The following is a 15,750-nucleotide window of genomic DNA, read 5'->3' as shown; positions in this document are numbered from 1 at the left end:
TACCTGAAGGCATCCTACGATGAAAGATCCTCGTCTCATCTATCTACACTTGCGGGCATGAATGCAGCGTCCACAAGAAGCGACATCAGTACGAACAATGTACTGAGTATGTAAGACACGAATAGTAACATGATATAAGAATGAAGATAACATAAGATAAAGTGAGCAATTATACCTCGTACACTTCCTGAGATTTATGTCACGTAAATTAACTTGTCTATAGGAAAAACATTTCATACACATCCATACACAATAGACACACATTTGCATTCACATGTATTTACTATACATACATCTGTCATATCAGTACAATCCGTATTCCTCGTCAATGGGGCTCGATGTCATCCGTTATCCAATATCATTCCTTGATCGGTGGGAGTGCAATGCATACATACATACATATATATAACAAAAAAAACATACATAAATGAAATCAACATTATAATTAGCATTATCATTATCACTATATCATTTATAACAAAAGAATCTTAGAAGGATCAACCATCGTAAGGTGAAATTGATAATGTTACGAGAATATCTCCTTTAGAATCTGAAATTCAAGAGATCCGTGAACTAAGATAGCATTAGAAATAGAATCATTTCCAATACCATCATGTATATCTCACCTCGAAAGAACAAGTATTATGAGGTGAGATTAATCACAAAGAATAGTCTCAAACCATGAATAAGCTCAATAATTTTGCGTAAGGATCGACCATATATTCATAGACTTTTAGCATTTGTTTAAGCAAGGATATTATGGATATGGCACAAAGGTTTATAACAAAAGAATCATGCCTTTAGAAACAAAGGGTTTAGCCTTAACATACCTTTCGGTCTTCTTAGTTATTCAATGGTTATCCTTCCAAAACATCAAGTAACTCTACATATAATATATATATATATATATATATATATATATATATCTGTTAGGCTTATCGTCAAGATGCTTATCTTAAGCCTTCAAATTTTGGAGCATAAACTCCTTTAGGAACATCATTATTCTCCCCACGCTCAAAATTCATAAATTATGATTCTCTGCACTAAAAATTAGGGTTTTTATACCATCCCCTAGGCTGATTTATATGCCTAGCCCGAAATCTCAATCCAGCAACTAACAACAAAACAACAATACCAACATCAACAACATCATTTCCAACACCATCATGTTCCATAAACATCCCACACGATGTTTTCCAAGTTCCACAACTAACCAACTCATTATACGACTATTTAACAACTTTATAATCATTAAATCTCATGTCAAGGTAAACTGAAACTAACATTAATAATAAGAGATTCATACCTTACTCCAATATATATTGCCATATCTTCACTTTTCTCCTTGATGTTATTATCTTGAACTAAAACTCATCGTCCCCTTTTTGCGATTTTATAATAGCAACTATCGTTATTTTGTCCAAAAGCCCCAATTCGGGTTTAGGCATTCTAGCTTATTTGGGCTTAAAATTTGATGTATGGAAATTTCATAGGTGGAAGTTTCCAAATTTTGGGGAGGCTTAGACTTAATCAAGGTGTTTTTTGATGTTTTAAAAATAAGGGGTAAAACCCCTTTTAAAGAATTCTAAGCCATCGGTACTATACATGATTACTACGCCCAGGCTATGGCTCGGGGCGTGACACTTACTCCCAATATTGTTGCCATATCTTCACTTTTCTCCTCGAACTTGAGCCAAAACTCGTCACTGTATGATTTTGTAATCACAACTATACGCTGTCCGGGCCAGAATTCGAGGATTCTAGCTTATTTGGGCTTAAAATTTGATGTATGGAAATTGGTGGAAGTTTCCAAATTTTTGGGGAGGCTTAGAGGGTGTTTTTTTGATGAAAAATAGGGTAAAACCCCTTTTAAATTATAACGTCCATAATTCTCTACTCCGATGTCGTATCGACGAGACGTTTGTTGTGTTGGAAACTAGGCTCGACGAACTTCATTTTAGGCTTTTGAAACATCTTAAAACTCCTAATATACTAGGAGATATACCACTCCAAAATTGACCCAAAATTCTGTCCAAAATTCTACCAATTTTCAAATTTTCGACAAACTTATTTTCTTCGATTTGCTTGGTCCCGAAACCTTCCGAAACTCTCCATACATGATATTTATCATTAATCATACTTGATAATAGTCATATCCTTTAGTTTCAAGGTTGTCCTTCCCATTTGCAACTTACGAGATTGTAATTCATCCTCTACTCACACCATACACTTAATAATGCTTCGTTCCTCATAATCCAAAGTTGTTTTACTTAGCTAAAGCTCGACATATTTACATTCAAATTTAATAAGTGCTTCTCTAAAAGTACAGGGTGTAACATCCTCCCCCCTTCAAAAACATGTTGAAGTAGAGTTAGTTTAGAGGGGAATGTCGATATTCTTACCTGCATTTACTGGTATTTACTTTACTTTTAAAAACTACACTTATGTGAATTACGTAGTTTATCCTTCTTCTTATCATTTAGAAATTCTTGTTCTCTTCGATCTCTGCGTATCCTTCTTACGCTTCACAGATATTCCCGGCCTTTGTCTAAGTCACCAGCTTGTTCCCATCAAATGCAATATCTTTAATCATTTCTTTTAAGTTCTCTTTTTACTCTTAACCTTCGCTCGACTCTCACCTGATAAGTCTTTTTCCATAGTCTAGCGCACCTATATGTTGTTTTGATTCATTACTGAAGCGGGTCTCTTGATTCCTTAAATGTTCGTCTCCTCTATTTATATCCATGAATCTTTTTCTTGCAATCTCGTCTCCGTCTACTTTTATAATTTCTCCTTGCATTTCCTTAGCTCATCTTCCTTTATAGCTCTCTATTACTTTTCAATTTCCCCATTGTCAGGTGTCATAATTCCTCCAATACGTTATCTAGTCAATCCTTGTCTTCGTCATGAAATACCTATAAAGTTCATCTTGTCATTCATTTCTTACTTCCCTTCTTAATACCATATTGATCGTATGCTCATATATGTCTAATCCTAGTATATTCATCCAAATCATATCTCTAGTCCAAGCCCAATATCTTACGCTATCAATACGTACCTTTAACATAGGCTTCATTTTACCGCAGTAAATCGAAAATATAAGAAATAATATGTATGTGTATATATATATATATATATATATATATATATATATATATATATATATATATATATATATATATATATGACAAAATAGAATCCGAATCGATCACTATATATATATATATATCATGGGAAGACATTGATGATATACACAGACAACATTAGGGAAAGGCTTTGATCCTATTGCTCGGATAATGCATAATCACGGTTTTGAACTAGACATTCTTCCTCTACTTTTACCATGACCCGCCGGGTTACCGCGACCCTTGTCAAGGCGTACCGATAATGATGAACCTATTTCGATCCCGTAGGCCGGACCGTATACCTACTTTGGACACTCACGCATAATATGGCTCCGCAAGCATAACAAACATCTAAACCTAATCGATATGGTCCCAAATGTAAAATACATCGTGGTGCGGTTCGTCCGGCCCGAGTCACACTTATATTGTATACAAGATTTTGAAACTCTTCGAAATAGATAAAAGATCAAATCTCTTACTTGCAAATCGGGAAGGTGTATGATTGGCGTAGGCACGGAATACGCCTCTGTTCCTTCTAAACTCACTAATAGCTCCCGAAGATTTGACCCTCTTTGTATTCTATCATAATCCGCTCACCGTAAGCGGCTACCGTTGCTCTTCAAATTATTGAGCATGGGCTCGAATACGAGAATGTTCTTCCCTGCAGGCCATCAAACATTCCTTAAGCAAATGTGGCCTCAAACCACTCACGAATCGATGTACGCGGTCTCTCATATAAGCTACCATGGTTTTAGCATACTCCGGAGAATGAGAGACTATACTTGCGAGCCGTATTCCTTATAAGATTCAAAGATCGGCTCTGGCCCGCTGAACCTCTGGAGGCAAATAATGTCGGAGGAAAGCATCTACAAACTCTTGCCATACTAGGGGAGGTGAATTAGCTCCTCTAGAGTACATCCAGATCGTATACCAATGGACCGCAACATCCCGTAATCTCTAAGCCAATTCTGAGGTATCGAAGCATGCATTAATCAAACGTTCTCGACATCTCATCTATAAAGCTCGTTCCTTATCGGTTTCGACCCAAAGAACTACGAAGGGTCTAAACTAATAAAATCACGGGCTAAAGACCGCTCTATCACCTTGGCCCGCCCTACCGGCGGCACGAGCGCAATTATCCGAGTTAACAATCGAATGGCCTCTCTCTCTCATACGCTAGGCCGAGGAAGCATGTGGTGGACAAGGTCTTGGAAAAAGGCTCCTTTATGACCCTCTAAAATGGGTGGAGCGTAAGAGGTCGAGACGAACCTCGTTCGAGGTAAAACTCAATCGCGGCGGATCTCGTTTCGTTCTCTTTTTCTATTACCGACTTGCCCTTCTACGGCGGGCAATGTCTTTTCTCTTCATAGGCATTCGAAATCATAACGCACAATTAAGAAAATGGGAATCGATGACATAGCTCATCGCACGATCTAAGATGAGAAAATAAGGTCAATCATTCCTAAATGCCTTATAGCCCTACATTTATATGTGTGGTGCCACACGCCATTATAAACAAGACTGCGGTGACACGATTGCATCACCCTAGGACGAATCTTCGATACCAATTTGTCACCTCACCCTTATAAGGCGTGGTGGCACCCGACACCCTGGGGCAACAGCGAACCAACTTATAACTTATCCTTCTTGTCTCGAATGGTAAAAATACGGCTAATAACTATGAACATAATATCATGCATAAATATATATGCAATGGGCTACGATGCCAACATAACTATACACAACATAACTAAGCTATACGCGTAGAAGCGTTGTAAGCCTCTATGAATATGGAAAATATACAAGTCGGGACGGGGCCCCGAGATACCCTTAATACAATTCATATATATATATATATATATATATATATATATATATATATATATATATATATATATATATATATATATATATATAGAGAGAGAGAGAGAGAGAGACTTAGGTTCGGCAAGCCTTTGCTCCGGAAGAAGTGGAGCCACCAAACGTTACACGAAGGCGAAAAACGATGAAAGATCCTCATCTCATTTATCTACACCTGCGGGCATAAATGCAGCGTTCATAAGAAGGGACGTCAGTACGAATAATGTATTAAGTATGTAAGGCATGAATAGTAACATGATATAAGAATGAAAATAACATAAGATAAAGTAAGCAATTATACCTCGTACACTTCCTGAGATTTTGGTCACGTAAATTAACTTGTCTATAGGAAAAACATTTCATACACATCCATACACAATATAACCATATTTGCATTCACATACATACTATACATACATATATCCGTACCCGTACCGTCCTTGTCATCCGACTTGATGTCATCCATGTACAACCCTTTCGAGACTCGGTGTCATCCGTACCCAACTGATTAGTGGGAGTGCAATGCATATATACATACATACATATATAAACATTAAAAAAAATACATAAATGAAATCAACATCATAATTAGCATTATCATTATCACTATATCATTCCTTGAAGGATCAACCATCATAATGTGAAATCGATAATGTCACGAGAGTATCGAGAACCATGAACTTAGATAGCATTAGAAATAGAATTGTCATGGCTATATCTCACCTCGAAAGAACAAGTATTATGAGGTGAGATCAATCACAAAGAATAGTCTCAATACCATGAATAAGCTCAATAATTACGTAAGGATCATGAGATTCATAGACTTCTAGCATTTGTTTAAGCAAGGATATTATGGATATGGCACAAAGGTTTATAACAAAAGAACCATGCCTTTAGAAACAAAGGGTTTAGCCTTAACATACCTTTCGGTCTTCTTAATTATTCAATGGTTATCCTTCCAAGCTCGTAACTCTATATATAAAACCATTCATACTATTGTTAGGCTTATCGTCAGATGCTTATCTTAAGCCTTCAAATTAAACTCCTTTAGAATCTCTAAATTAAAAATATGCCAGCTCAAAATCACAATCCGAACCAAAAATAAAAATAACAATACCAACATCAACAACATCATTTCCAACACCATCATGTTCCATAAACATCCCATACGATGTTTTCCAAGTTCCACAACTAACCAACTCATTATACGACTATTTAACAACTTTATATACGTAAATAAATCGAAACTAACATTAATAATAAGAGATTCATACCTTACTCCCAATATTATTTCCATATCTTCACTTTTCTCCTTGAACTTACACCAAAAATCATCGTTGTACAATTTTATAATCGCAACTATACGTACCAAAATTCGGGAATTCTAGCTTATTTGGGCTTAAAATTTGATGTATGGAAATTGGTGGAAGTTTCCAAATTTTTGGGAAGGCTTAGAGGGTGTTTTTTGATGAAAAATAAGGGGTAAAACCCCTTTTAAAGAATTCTAGAGTCAGTATGATAAAAGTACTTACAATGGAGTTACGGCGGCTATTATAGCACGTCGATTCTTTGTAGCACGCGTTTCTCGCTGACCACCTAACTCATAACATCCATAATTCTCTCCTACGATGTTGTATTGATGATCGGTTTATTGCGTTGGAAACTAGACTCGACGAACTTCATTTTAGGCTTTTGAAACACCTTAAAACTCCTAATATACTAGGAGATATACCCCTCCAAAGTTGACCCAAAATTCTGTTCAAAATTCTACTAATTTCTAAATTTTCGACAAACTTATTTTCTTCAATTTTCATGGCCCCGGAACCTTCCGAAGCTCTCCATACATGATATTTATCATTAGTCATGCTTGATAATAGTCATTTCCTTTGGTTTCAAGGTTGTCCTTCCCGGTTACAACTTACGAGATCATAATTCATCCTCTACTCACACTATACACTTAATAATGCTTCGTTCCTCATAATCCAAAATTGTTTTACTTAGTCATAGCTCGACATACTTATGTTCAAATTTAAGAAGTGCTTCTCTAAAAGTACGGGGTGTAACAAATTCCTCTAACCATCAACTTCAGCCCTTCTATCTAAACACGTATCTTATTCGTATTAAGATTAATATTTTTCATTCATGCAAGGCAGGAAGTCACGCTAGCTTGTCTGGTCAACCGGACAACAATGAGAGAGAGAGAGAGAGAGAGAGAGAGAGAGAGAGAGAGAGAGAGTCGAGCTTAGAGATAGATTGTGCTACGGATATATTTTTCCTTCATTCGGGCAAGCAGCCAAACCCGACATATCCAATTCCTCTGCGGTCAACAACGTGGAGAGGTATGGCGGAGTAGCTTAAGGCATTGGTTTGCTAAATCGACATATAAGAAGACTGTATCATGGGTTCGAATCCCATTTCCTCTGGCATGGAAATAAAAGGATCGAGCGAACTACTAATTAAGTTGGAAATACAGGATGTATTTCGACTAAATACTCTGGATCAAGCCTAAAACTGTTTTTCAACTACTTTTAATCAGCTAACCCAAACGGGCTCTAAATCTGGTTCTCCATAACTAGAAACATCAAATCCACCTACCACCCAAGCCATGCTAAATTCGAGATATAGGGATAAAAATTTACCATAGGATTCTCGCGAAATAGTGTGGGAACTCAATAATATTAGCACTAAAAGCTCTTTCCTTTTACTTGATAATTAGCCAATCCAACTTTTAGTTATTTGTATAAACAATAAGGATTCATAAACATCAATTTGAACTGATCAACTGAAACCAAAATCGAGTTTCGTCACCGAATCGTGTATGCTGTTACCCTAATTGCATGCAAAGTAACATGATCGCCATGAATATGCATGCACGATTCAAGTTTGATTTTCTCTGTGAACTCAACTAGTCTTTGTATAACATGTTAGCTGATAAGAAGGCTTAGCGGACAGTGGTTGATCTAGGATAATGTAGCTGGAATTTGAACATGAAACCTGAAGGTGAATTTTGAAGTCCGTGAACTATTGAGTCAACCCACTACTAAAAATAGAAGTTTTTCCATCGACATTCAATGAAAAATTTATGCTATAAAACATGATTTTTTTCACCTCATTCCCACTGAACCAGCTCAGCAGGAAAATGCATGATGGGAAACAAGTTTGCATTGAAATGCTAGAAAACTTTTTAATTTTTCCGTGTGAAAACACTATTATTTAGGTTTTTCCCCACCGGCATTCAGTGGGAAATAGCCACTAAACATTTTTCAGTAGGAAAATAGAGATATTCTAGTAGTGACCTCGAATCTTGTGTTTACGAGATACAAAATCTATATATGTGTATAAAAGATAGAAAATAAATACCATACAATGTAATTTTTTGTTAAAATAAATACCATACAATGTAATTTTTTGTCGAGGGGATTCGGGTTAACACCCTCCTGCCCCCCCAAATCCTCCCCTGTTAGTTGGTGTTTGGACATTAAATTAATAGAATATTTGAATTAAAGTAGTAGAATTTCAATATTTGAAAGTCTGAAGTTGTGCTTGGATACACATTTAAGCTTTTTGAAAAAATATGGAAAATTTTATAAGTGAAAAAATACTTGAAAATTTTATCAAATCACTTTTCCAAAAATTGAAACTCATTTTTTTTTTTCAGAAAAAGAAAGGGATTAAAAAATGAGGTCAATAATAGTGTGAGATTGTTTGCAGCATTTATTGTGTAATTTAGTCGGCCTAGATTTCCCCCAAAAGGTGGTTTTTGGAACTAACTAGGTGCCCTTTAGATTGTTTTTTTTTTTTTTTGGATTATTAATGATAAATATTCATAGTTGTTATTAAAAAAAAAAAAAAAAAAAAAAAAGTAGTGTGAGATTCTTATAGGCATATTGTTTAAGAAATTTTCTTCTTTTATTTAGCACTAGTGTACTTATCTGCGCTTCACACGATAGGGAAAGAATTATTTTGCACATATAATCATAGATTTAATGAAAGAAAATAAAAGATACAAAAAGTTTGACGTAAATAAATAAACATATAGATAATCTCTACATTTTGTTTAAAAAATTTATTCTTCAATAAATATAATAAATGGATGAAACATGCTAATAGGTATAACGATTGTAGATTTACTAAAAAGTAAGAATATGAAGAAAAAAAGACAAGAGAGGGCAATAAAAACATAACAGTTTTGTCGGCTTAAATCTCTCTAAGAACATTGACTTAATACAAACAAAAAAAATTAAAATTTCAAAAAGATTACAAACCAAAAAGTACGAAGTAAAACAATTTAAGAAAACTAATGATATTTACATTCCGATCAATAAAATAGTAAGGAATAATTTTAACGCCAACCCTTTTTTTTTTTTAATAATTACTCTTTAAATACACAAAGATATTGAATACGTTGTCCATAAAAAAAATATGAATGCACGTGCTTGTTTTTTTTTTTTTTAATCCCTTTTCGAATCTTGTACGACATTTATAATTTGTTGATTTGGTAGAGCCTGAAACAATAAATACACATATACCAACCTATAAATCTGTCCAGAAAAAAAAAATCAATCCAACCCAAATCACATGTCGCCAAATAAAACAAATATTCATCCAATTAGAGTTAAAACCAATTTCTAAAAAAGAAAAGCAACCATTGGACAATTTAACACCTTAAGTTAAAAGGGAAAAATTATATTCCTTCCGTCCCAAATTATGTAACTAATTTGTCTTATCGAGAGTTAATTTGACTAATTTTGTGAAGTTTTTTGTTGGATTAAATCAACTCAATATTATAAAATTGAAATATAGCTATCTTTTCATGTCAATACAATAAAACTTAGTTTCAAATTAAAATACTGGTCAAATTAAAGTTTACATAAATTCAACTCTTAAGAAGCCAAAAATGTCATATAAATTGGGATAGAGGAACTACACCTTTTCCAGTTTCTAAGAATTTGAGAACAATCTTGTATTTGATGGTGTAACGCTCTTCATACCAAATTATTGCTAAACTCTCGTGAATTTTCTTTTGCAATCAAGACACGAAAGCAAAGACCTGTTAGCTTACCCCAATCAAATAAGTTAGGTTTTACAATCAGAGAGAGCAATTGGTATTATAAATAAAGATGGGAAGAAAATGATGAATGACGAAGAAATACAAAAATTAAAATTGACAAAAATTATAAACCCAGCCTTACATAAAATGTATGAGTTATGGAGAAAAAACTCTTACAATTAATATGTGAACTGAGGTGTCATCGTATTATGTTTTCTACACCTTAATTATACACCTAAAGAAAAAAGATAGTGGAATAACAATTTACAGAAACAAAAACAGTAGGAGTTACAAGAAAAAAATGAGGACCTGGGAGGCTGGGACTAAGGGTAAAAATCATTTTAGTCCTCCAACTTTACTTTAAAATCAAAGACCTCCCCCAACATTGAACAATCGACATTTTCATCCTTTTATCTCAACTTCTCTGGCCATTGATCGGTAAATTTATATTATTTGACCGATCATCAAAGGAGTAAAAGGGAATTTCATTTATATATTTTTTATTAATTAGCAAGTACCCTAATTAATAATATATAAATGTTTTACAGTTTCCTCCGTCAATTAATTCTAATGCTTTGTGCCGTCTTCAATTTTTCTCCAAGCCAGAGCAGTTCTTCATATTTTTGGAGAACTTTTCAAACCCTTGTAACCTTCCGGGTTTGAAAGGTGCCCTGAAAATATGAAGAACTGCTTAGGTTATGACGAAAAATTGAAGACGGTAGAAAGTGTTAAAATTAATTAACGGAGAAAACTATGGAAAATTTACATATTATTAAATAGGATATTAACTAATTAATTAAAAATATAAGTGAAATTTCCTTTTACCCCTTTGATAACAATCAAATAATATAAAGTTACCGGTCAATGTAAGGAAGTTGAGATAAGGGAATGAAAATATCGATTGTTCAATGTTGGGGGAGGTCTTTGATTTTTAAAGTAAAATTAGAGGACTAAAATGATTTTTACCCTCGGACTAATCACCAAGGAAAATAAAAAACCAAACCCTTGAAATGGCTCATTCTTCTATTACTAAAATAAAGGAGGAGCAGTAACCACTGGTGGAAACTTTTAGGCTTCTTCCAAAAAATTTGTAACAGTCAAATCGTGGGTTCAGACTTTAGGGGAAGAGTCCGTAGAGGACTACATGTCCTCCTCATTTAATAATGCAATTAATTCCTTCTCATTTAATAATCCTTCTCATTTAATAATGTAATTATTAAGCCACTTTTATATTTTAAAAAAAAAAAACAGAAAATTAGAAGAAAAAAGCAAAAAAATCACAAAAAAAGATAAATAGAATCTTTGTGTATAGATGTGCATGCATCATGATCTTTTTAACTTTATATTATACTAGGAAACTAACCCGCGCTTCACGCTGTCACAAGAGAAATTAAATGTTTCTATTAATTGTTATTATAAGAATTGTATCTTCATGACAATAAAACATTTTACACTTTCAGTGTTCTAGTATTTCCTTACAACATTAAGATTCAGACTTAAAAAATGAATAGACATAATGATTGAGATCTTAATAATTAGGATTAAGTCCTTTAATAAGTGACAACAAATGAAGCCTTAGTGCAGAGAGTAATCGGTGAAAGATTCTGTAATTACAATATTTATTTTGGGAAAATTGATAAAAGAATTTTTGAAGCAGTTCTGTCAGTCTATAAGTTAAAGTGAAACCCAAAACTTCAAATACAGGACCTCTAGCTTTGTCTAAATAAAACAGTCCTACATCTTACTATTAAACAGGTAGCCTTTAACAATGGGCAGCAAATAATATAGTATTTATCAAGCAAATAAAATCGTTTAACCCTTCAAAATAGAAGTTTTGTAGATACACTTTTTTATCATACTGAGAGAAAAATTCTATGAAAAGTAAAGTAATATATGTATTATACCGCATTCAAATTTTAAGAAATGAATATACTTGTAAGTAGCTACGGAAAAGGAATCTATTCAACACATATATAGTATTTCGTGTACAAATGAAAGCCTTGGGAATTCTGCTTCTATCACCATTTCTTTCTCCTAAACCATTTCAGTTTGGTACAAAATTCAATAAGAACCACATTTCCCGTCTTTTTACCATAGTAACTATCCATAGGAAGAGGAGCACCATCCAAAGCACTGCCGATATACCATAAATTAGATCATATAGATAACCTTAATCCTATATTGATTGGACATGTATAATTTTGGCATTGTTGTGGACAGAACTGAACTTTTAATTGTATCATGAGCTAAATATATTAAAGTTTCATGATAGCAGATACTTCTATCTCCTCATACTACAATTTCCTGTGGAACCAACTATACGTCCAACTCAAAGGTCCAAGAGAAGAGAAAGAGACCATGTTCACATGATCAGAAATCTTAAAAATGTACCGCTTTGTTCCTGAATTTATATGTTTTCAGTAGTTATTAAAATCAGAATACAAAATTCAGTTAACATTTGGAATTGAAACCACTTTTCTCATAGTCGACATACTCCTCTATCTGAAATTATTTCATGGAAATTCAGAATTTATTGGTCCATAAGCGAGCTTAAACCTTGGAGTAAGTTAATCATTCTCTGGATAGCAGAAAGATTAACTCTGATTAGGTTGAAGCCAATTGATTAAGAAAAAAGTAGTAATCCAGAGAATGTTATCTACGGTACTTTCCCTCCATTTTTGTTAGTGCGCTACTTCACTAATAAATCATAATTATCTAAATTATGCAAGAGAAGAATGAAAAAACGAAGAAACACACATTAACTAAATTAAGTTTTAAGTTATCACAATATATAACCATCGGATTGAATCATTAAAATCACACATGGATTAACAATGCACGCAATAATATATTTATTTACAACTGATTTTAGTCTAACTATCAGGCAGAGAAAAAAACTTACCATGTCAATCATTAATATTTGGAATACTGGTAGTATTTGTGGCTCCTCAATTTCAAACTGTATTATAAAATTGTATCTAAAAAGCCTTCCGTCATTTTATTGGTATCTGCAAAACGAATGTCATTATCATTGTCAAAAATCCAAGAGAAACAAACTCCCCTACCTCTGTAGGAAAAAAGGAGCTAACAAAGAGAACCTCTACATGTCTCTTCTTTTACTGTTGATGAAATTTCTCGTGCATTCTTGTTGTCAATATTCAATAGTCCTATCTCAGACTTACTATTCCAATCAACATTCTCGATAACAGACTTACTATTGGCCCAATATTGACAACAATGTCATTCCCAATTGGACTGAATGTAATGCGTTTAAAGAAAATCAAAGACGTTTATGAGGAAACTCACCTTTCCTAGGAAAAGAAATAAGAACATACAAGGCTCCATTTCATGGTCATCAACAAATAAACTCTCGAGGTTCTGTGTTTCCATTAAAAACTTGCATTACCTAAACTATAGGATATTAGAGTATTATCTAAACATATGGCAACCAACGAAAATTATCCTGCTCAACAAATACTTAAAAGAAGGCGATCCTCATTCTTCATAGCTAGTCTAACCAAATACCATTTGCAGGTCATATGGAAAAAAGTATGTAATCACAATAACCTTTGAATACCTTGTAAAATAGAACTACCGGATACCAAAAATACTATTCCTTCTCTACTACATTAAATTATGACAAAGTTTTAGTTAAACTGTAACAGAAACCCATAGACTAAAACTAAAATTGTTTTGTTGAAAGAAAATAGCACCTCACAAACAGTAAAGATCAAAGGAAGACAGATTTTCTAAGATTTTTGGCCCCTGTTGGATAGACTTCTTATTCAAATTAAATGATTTGTCCGAAACCAACATATTATGACCAATAGATTGCGCAAGATCTCTTAGAAACGCTTTCCCGAGAAACATTGTCACATTCATATAAAATTGATCGGAACTCTCAATTAAGAAAGCTCATACTAAATGAGTCATTGCCATTGCAATTTCACTTCTTTTTTTTCCCAGTTGCAATTGCACTTCAGTAAGCGACTATGCAATTTCACTTCTTTTTTTTTCTAGTTGCAATTGCACTTCAGTAAATACTAAGTTGTACAAAGAAGTATTTTAGAGTGTTATGGATGTATGCTAGATTTTTTAATTGCTCATGTGGCAAACCTTGTAACTCGCATTCTAGGACGAATATAGAAGTGATCCATCAGATAAATCTGTTCTACTTGTAAAAAAAGTCATAATGGTGGATGAAGTTGTTGAAAGTTGAAACATGTTCCTCTAAGTATTTATCTCAAAACTGTCGAAATAATTCATGGAAAATAATTTATGACCATGATAAACAGTGATGGAATTAAATGGACTAAGCATCAGTCAGGTACACCTCAGATATTATTGACAAATACTTTCCTCTAAATATATCAATTAGAATTTGATTGTTTGAAATAGAGAAATATTTACAGGTGCTCGACATTCCAACTTAAAATCAAGCAGAAGTCTAAAAGATTAAAATAAACATACACAACAAACATGTTAATATCATTAACTATGCTAGAAAAGTTGGATCAAAACTAAATAATGAAAACATTTGAATTTCACAAAGAAGCACATTACTAAAATATGTAAATTTAATTGCTAAAACCAAACTATAATTGATCAGAAATCAAGAATATGGAAGATTTATTGTTCATACTATGATTATTAAGACGTTTGAAGGTACACATATCATGTTCAAGTTGAGTCATTCAAAATGGAATCTTTTTAACATCTAATAATAAGTATTCAATATTCCCAGACCCCACTTTGTGGGATTTCACTGGGTATGTTGTTGTTGTTGAATAAGTATTCAATAATTCCCACAAAGTACCTCTTATGCTATGACTTAGATCTCAAGAACAGAAAATTAATATGAAATCCAAGAGTAATATGGATTTTTTATTCCAATAATGTTTAAAAGTAACTTGGGTGAAATGAACACTATGTACGTTTGACATATATGGACGCAAAAACAGTTAATGCAGAGACAATTGTTATTAAAAAACCACTAAAATATTGAGATTCATAACGGTTGTGTGCTTCTTCTCCACCACAAAACTGAAAACTGCATGTATTGAAATTGAACAGGCTAAGGAAAGCACAGAACCAAGTCGGACACCAATTCTCAATGATGGAACCAAACCACAATTTATGTCTCTATTTCGCTGCCAGTGGAGCCGAATTCTCCTTGTTGATTTTGCCTAGACTTCTATTTTGGGGAGATTAGAGTTATCCCATACTGTGTCTGGTGAAGAAAACAGAGGGACGGGTCTTCTCTATTTTGCCTTCAAGCAACGTTTCGGCCAGGGTTTTTAGTTTTTCTAAGTAATAATAATTGAAGAATAAATTTAAAAAAGGAGAAAAGATAAATATGTTTGCTGGTCATATGGGATGCCCGTCACGGGCGCTTTATTTTAGTTTAAAATTCGATATATACTTAGTAAAAAACCGAGATTTGGTTTAGTTTGCGTTTGGTTTAGTTTTAAATTTGAAAGTTTAATATAATATTTAGTTATGGTTTGAAAAGAAATGAATTTATCAATGTTATATTTTATAGTTAAAATTTATAATTATTTATATGTATATAGATAGATATATGATATAGATATAGATATTTTATTCTTATAATTAAATATGAGTAGTATTGTCTACGAAAGGTAAACTTTAATAGGACATTTATAAAACTAACACTAAATATTTGGCCCATTAAAAATGATTAAATTTCAAATA

At 33.3% G+C, this 15,750-nt stretch overlaps 1 long non-coding RNA gene across 2 annotated transcripts; it reads right to left on the bottom strand.

The window, feature by feature from the left end:
• Positions 1–9,187: 9,187 nt before the first annotated feature.
• LOC132043694 (uncharacterized) lies at positions 9,188–15,385 on the bottom strand. Of its 2 annotated transcripts, XR_009411909.1 has the most exons (3): positions 14,080–15,385; positions 12,938–14,025; positions 9,188–10,035 (listed from the first exon to the last, which is right to left on the bottom strand). It is a non-coding gene; the product is annotated as an uncharacterized LOC132043694 (long non-coding RNA). The 2 variants fall into 2 exon arrangements; XR_009411910.1 differs by lacking the exon at positions 9,188–10,035 and having other exon boundaries at positions 11,906–14,025.
• Positions 15,386–15,750: the final 365 nt, after the last annotated feature.

The sequence above is a fragment of the Lycium ferocissimum genome, unplaced genomic scaffold, assembly GCF_029784015.1.
Source record: "Lycium ferocissimum isolate CSIRO_LF1 unplaced genomic scaffold, AGI_CSIRO_Lferr_CH_V1 ctg2710, whole genome shotgun sequence".
Lineage (NCBI taxonomy): Eukaryota > Viridiplantae > Streptophyta > Magnoliopsida > Solanales > Solanaceae > Lycium > Lycium ferocissimum.
This window is presented reverse-complemented; position numbering and strand designations above follow the sequence as displayed.